Source organism: Hoplias malabaricus, chromosome 16, assembly GCF_029633855.1.
Source record: "Hoplias malabaricus isolate fHopMal1 chromosome 16, fHopMal1.hap1, whole genome shotgun sequence".
Classification (NCBI taxonomy): Eukaryota; Metazoa; Chordata; class Actinopteri; order Characiformes; family Erythrinidae; genus Hoplias; species Hoplias malabaricus.
Window position 1 is genome coordinate 20,766,883 of NC_089815.1, and position 6,334 is coordinate 20,773,216.

Genomic DNA, 6,334 nt, shown 5'->3' on the forward strand with positions numbered 1-6,334 from the left:
ATTATTATTATTATTACAAAACAATACAATTCAGCTGATAACAGAAATAATAGTTATAGGGCATAGTTAATCTTTAAAGTAGCTGAATTCAGTAGGTATAAGTGATGTCTATACATTTTGAACAAATATATTTGCAGCCTAAATTTTATCTCAGAAACTATCATCAAACAGTGTCTTAGGCTTGAGGCAACATTGTGTAATAGTTTCCTATGACACAGCTTTCAGAAGCCTTAAACATTTTGGACATCTAGTTCTATCAACATCATACTGACGCATTTCGTTTCTCTACAATGTGCCACCACATACAAAGCCTCAAGAATGACTATTTACAGTTTAACTTATTAATTTAGCTGAATTTTGGAAATTCCTATTGAATGATAATGAAATCTGTATGAACTGAACATGAACTTAATGGTTCACAAATAATCTACAGCAGTATATTATTGTGTTATACATTTGTAATATGGTGGGGTCCAAGTTAAAGTTAAAGTTAAAACACAAACACAGACACACACTCACAAAACTGCTTATGTTACGTTACTACATGTCATCTGGAAAGTTACTTAAGTAAGTCAAGGTCTATGCAGCAATCTCAGTGCACAGGCTACTCACACTGAATACAAGCAGTCTGCATTTCAGAATAGCTGGTATATATCATCTCTTGTGCTGATCTAGGATCAGGTTTTCACCTTCATGTTGCATTTAATACCTTGAAAAAGGTTAGTTGTAGATCTGTTTTCTCACTCTGAGCTGTATGATATATTATGTGACCAGTTATTTTTAGAGTGAGCCTCACACTGAAATCATTTGAGCAACACATTAAAGGGTCCATTCCCACATTTTGAAACTGGTAAACTTGTATCTACCTGATAAAAAGTCATTCCTTTTCACATGACCCTGATATATAAGTGCTGTCCATATTGGCTGTGCTCTATTGTCCTGTATTCAAAAAGCACTTGGGGCTTAAGGACTTCTTGTAAAATTAACATATATATGTACATATGTTGGGTTTAATGACAACATAAAAACAGTAGTTTTTGTTTTGCTGTTGGTTTCCATATATGGACTGTATGAATTATGGTGTGAAAAAGAATTAATGCTCTATATAGCATTTTTTATATGAACATTTTGAATAAGATGCCCCTGTGACAGAATGATGTCACTATATACATGTCTCAGTATAAAAGCTAAGAATGTCTTTTGTTAACCACCTGTAATCTGTCATGTCCCCCCAACCCATGTAACACCTTGGTTTAAGTTGATGCAATGGGATTGGTCAGTGAAGAAATATGTGTTGTGTCTCAAATCGATCTCTTGCCACCTGGGTAGGCAACCATGTTACAAATAAAATCAAGACCCTGACATGTTACTCCAAATGTTTCCTGCAATTCACCTCAGAATGTGAGGGGAAAAAATGTGAGTGACACCTTTTTTTAACCAGAGGCCAAATTTATAATTCACATAATTCACAAAATATTTAAAAATACCATAATGTATACTATGTGTTCAAAAGTAGGTAGATACCCCTTAGAATTTGTGAAGCCACCTTTACGACTTGTGGCTCTTTAGAAGAGTAGAGGCTGTTACTAGAGCAAACAGAGTTGTTCGGATAAAAATAAATGGAAATGTCATGGAAAACTATAAGCCACTTACTGTGTGCATGATTAGAATGCGTGATTGCATCTGTAAATATAATATCACATTTCTGACTGTTGTGACTAACTGTTAATAAAGGTATTGTAGCTTTTTCGGCAACACCGCTCTGGTGTGTTGGTAGTTTTTGGCAGCACCACCATCAGCTCTGAATACACCCATTGTGGATGATTTGTGAACTTTGACCCCATTGCTCCACATTTTTAGACAATCACCCATCTAATGATCTATTCTGAAATCAGTAGTACTAATAATGTGTTTGTTGACCATTTAGTGCAGCAAAGACATCTACTTGTTTGAAGGTGTGCCAACATCACTGTGAGGATTTGATTGCATACAGCCACAAGCTTTAGCATGAGGTCAAATACTGAAGTCGATGATTAGTTGAAATTCACAACTGCCACCCCATAGAAGAAGAACAAGGGGAAGAAGTGATACTTTATTAATCCTCTTAGCGAAGTGAAGACACACACGAAAGTGCAGGCAGCCACCCACTGCACCCAGTGGTGGGTAAGATGTCTTGCTCAAGGGCATTTCAGTCTTGAATATTTAGGGAAGTGAAAATGCTGTCCCTTCATATGGCCCCTTTTTTCTGGCCAGTCCAGGGGAACTAACTAAGGACCCTCCCACCTCTGCAACTTGTAGTCCACAGCCATCTAAACATGATGCTTCAAAGAATAAGGGCACAGTGCTCCAAAAAAGGGACCATAGTGAAAAAAATACATTTGGGACTTTGTGAATGGACGGTATTGCTGTATATTCTAGGTGCTGTTTCAAACCTTATGATGTCATACCATACAGTCCATAAATGGGAACTAAGCCAGAAATCCATACATTTCAAAATCAAGGTTTTTGTGATGTCAAGAGGAACTAAGAGCTATGAAGTTACAAAACAATCTGTGTTTGATATTAAAAGGACAACTGAATAATTATACTATATAAGTGAACTTAAGCTAAGGTTTAGTTGCCCCAAAGTGTCCCATTCTATACGTCAACATCTTTCAGCTGAACCCCTCTATCAGTGATGGCTGGTGTACTATTGTCTCTTTAAAGCAACTAAACCTGAACATAGAATGCATTTGTTAAACATAATCACCTTTAATTTTCACGCCACATTAAAGGCTACTCTCTTTTCTACACTCGTTTTGTGGACTCAGCCCCAATATGGAGGCGCCTTAAGGCTTTCTTTTCTGAAGGCCTCCACTGGTATTTGACACTCCTTTTCCTTTCCATCTCTCTGGATGTCAATCTTTTGTCCTCCTGCACTAAACCGGTTAATCAGGCCTTTCATGGTGGTGCTCAGCAAAATTCCCAGTGTTGAATTATCACCTAGTGTTCGTTTAAGTTCTTTAAAGGGCCCACATCATACAAAACTGAATGTCTTTTCACTTGTTTTTTCTTCTTCTTGGATTTAACATATAGCATTTAGTATAATATGAAAATACTGCTGTTTCCAAATACCCCATTCAAACCCCACTCCATATATGAAAATTGTGTTCGGAAAACATTTTCATTATCTTTGAGGTCACAAACATAAACATATATATACCTACAGCACTATAACACTGTCTTTTCCAAATGTAGTGAAGAGTATTTCAGCCCAGATTGTGTTTAAAATGAGTCACAAAGCAGACAATAAGAATGGAGCATGTTCATAAATTTTGTGGACTCCCTCTGTAGCTCATCTCCCTCTGCTGCAGTAACAGCTTCTACACTTTTGGAAAGGCTGTACACTAGGTGATAGTGCAAAGCAGGTGACACACCCTGGTCAGGATGCCAGTCATTACAGGTCATCAGGCACTCACACAGACACACACACACACATTCATACCTGTGGGCCAATCCACACTAGTATGTGTTCACCAAAGACAGTGATCTGAAGTGGGGATTTAACCTCTGATTTGAGTGGCAGTGACATTACTTCCTACGCTTGTGTGCCACCCGTAGACACCTCTGAACTGTATACAAACATATACTGTATGACCAAAAGTTTGTTGACACCTGCTCATGTATCATTTCTTCTGAGATTAAAGGTATTAACAGGATATTTGGCTCTTATGCTTTAGTGACAGCTTCTAGTCTTTTCTATGAGTATTTGGTGGCGGTCGACCACATAAACACAAGTGAATAAAAGTACTGATGTTGAGTGTTTAGCCCTGGATCATAACAACAATTCCAGCTTGTTTTAAAAGTATTGACTGAGAACTCTAGAGAGATTATGTCACTCCAGAGAACTCTAGCCATCACTTGGCTATCTGCTGTAAAGTAACACCAAGTGAGATTTAGTTTTTTTTGCTCATGGGGCTTCCCCCTTGTGTAATTCATTTTTACAGCACTGTAATGAAATCAATAAGTGGGGGCGGTGTTTCCTTTCCTCCTTCAACATTACATAGTGTGGTTACTGAAGGGCTGAGCCCAGAGTAGCAATGATAGAGACTATATTCTTTCTATTACAGGACAGTGAAGCACAATGATTTTGAATCTGTAATTTAAGGTAAAAGTATAATGTAGTGCTTTAAAGTCAAAGTAACAAAAACAACCTGGTAAATACTGTCACTCCCACACTGCTCCAGGATGTCAGGTGATAGGTGTGTGGAATTTTGTGCGTTCTTCCCATGTCTTCCTGGGCATTATTCTACAGACAGTCTAAAAGCATGTGCTAGTAGGTGGACTATGTGTGGGATAATGCCCATATGTGAGTGTGTATGTGATTGCAGGAGTGTGTGATGCCCTGTGATGGACTGGCACCCCGTACAGAGTGTGTTATTGCCGAACAGAGAAGCACATACAGCACACCTCCATGTTCACAGTATACTAATACACACGAATATGTGCTGTGTTATTATTGTCACTGTGCCTGCTACAGTTATAAAACTTTTACTTTCATTCTGCAATGTACACTGAATACTGTAATTAATGCAACATGTAGTGATAAATATCTGTACTTACATGAATATATACTATATGACATTTCTTGGGCAGTAGTGATTACTGTGACTCTGCAGATTCCTTTGGGATAAATAATTTATGTATTTTACACAGGGCTTTTTGCAGTACTGAGCTTGTGGAGTTGAGCTTTGGGGTCTTTGGGCCCAGGGTTCGATCCTCGACTTGAGTCATTGTCTATGAGGAGTTCGGTGTGGTCTTTCTATACTTACATATATTTGCTCTGGTGTCCTCACAATCCCAAAACACACTTGCCTTGCCTTGCCTATGATGAATGTATGGAGTGTGTGGTGGTCTAGGATTTTTAAAATATTCATCTATCACAAATGTACACTTTGAAGGCTTTTGAAATAACATAACCTACACTCTTAGTGATTGCTAATGAGTTCATGACCAATTAGTTCATGAAACACATATGACCCCAGTTATTATAAATAAAATCAAATACACAATGACCAAAGGTGCATTCTAGCTGACTTCATGCTCCTATTCATGGACTATATTTTTCATTGACAAACATAAATGAGAATTTCAAAAGTCACTGCTGTGGCACCCTGTGGAACATCTCTACTAGGGCCAATGATTGCTGGTTTGAGTGGAGTATTTAAATTTTGCTAATATTTACCAGGGTAAAATTATTCATATTTAGGTCATGGCTAATCTGTATCTGTGTTCCTCTCCATCTTTGAACGGAATCAACTAAACTAAACCTTTGCAGTTGGCTATAATAAGTGAATTAATAACGTGCTTGATACATTTGAGGCCCTTTGAGAACAGTCGACGGAGGAATGGGCGTTGTCCGTCCAATACATTCTCACGCTATACTAACTGTCACGCCTCCTGAGTCAGAAAGTTTCTTGATCTGAGCTCTGATTGGCTGAATCGTCTATCAATCACAGCCTTCGCTGTTCTTTGGCAATACACGCGATTCACTAGCACTGTTCAATTCCAGGGATTTTGGAGTCGACTCCAATTTCAATTCCATGTGACGGGAATTTATGAAGTCGATTCTAAGAGTCGATTCCGAATGCAGACATTAAAAACACCCACAACAAACAAACAAACAAAAAATCATGGCAAAAATACAAATTACGATTATTTATTATAATTGACCACAGGCTGAGATCTAAAACTAGCTACATGTTATGAAACATATATACTACTTTTATGACGGGGTTGTATTGTTCACATATTGTTTATTAATTAGGTCATAAATAAATTAAATACTAATAAGCAATTGCAACACAAAAAACCCATAAGAGCCAGATGTCTTACAATAGGGAACGCACATTTAGTTATTCTGTGACATATGGTTTGAATTATCTGTCAGTATGCAATTGTCAGTTATTAGTACTGATCATTTCAGCTAACTATTGCCAATGTACTTTTCTTAAAATTGCTTATTTGAAGGATACTGTTTATTTTGAGCTCATAACAACTAGGATACTACATTATACAGGGTTATACAGATAATGAATGAATAAATGGATGAATGAACAACTAGGAAATAAATTCGTGTCAAACCATTCAAACTATCCATTCATTTTAAGGGCTGTCTCGTTTTAGCACTGGCAGTCTTTTTCGGTGTAATTTAAGCCAAATTATGGTCTGTATAATACATCTGTGCTGCTATCGACTTTCGAAATACAGTCGCTCACTTGTTAGTATTAACAGCTCCCATTCCGGGATCGAGTCCAATATTTGGAGTCGACTCACTTTTCCCGAAAGCTTGGTT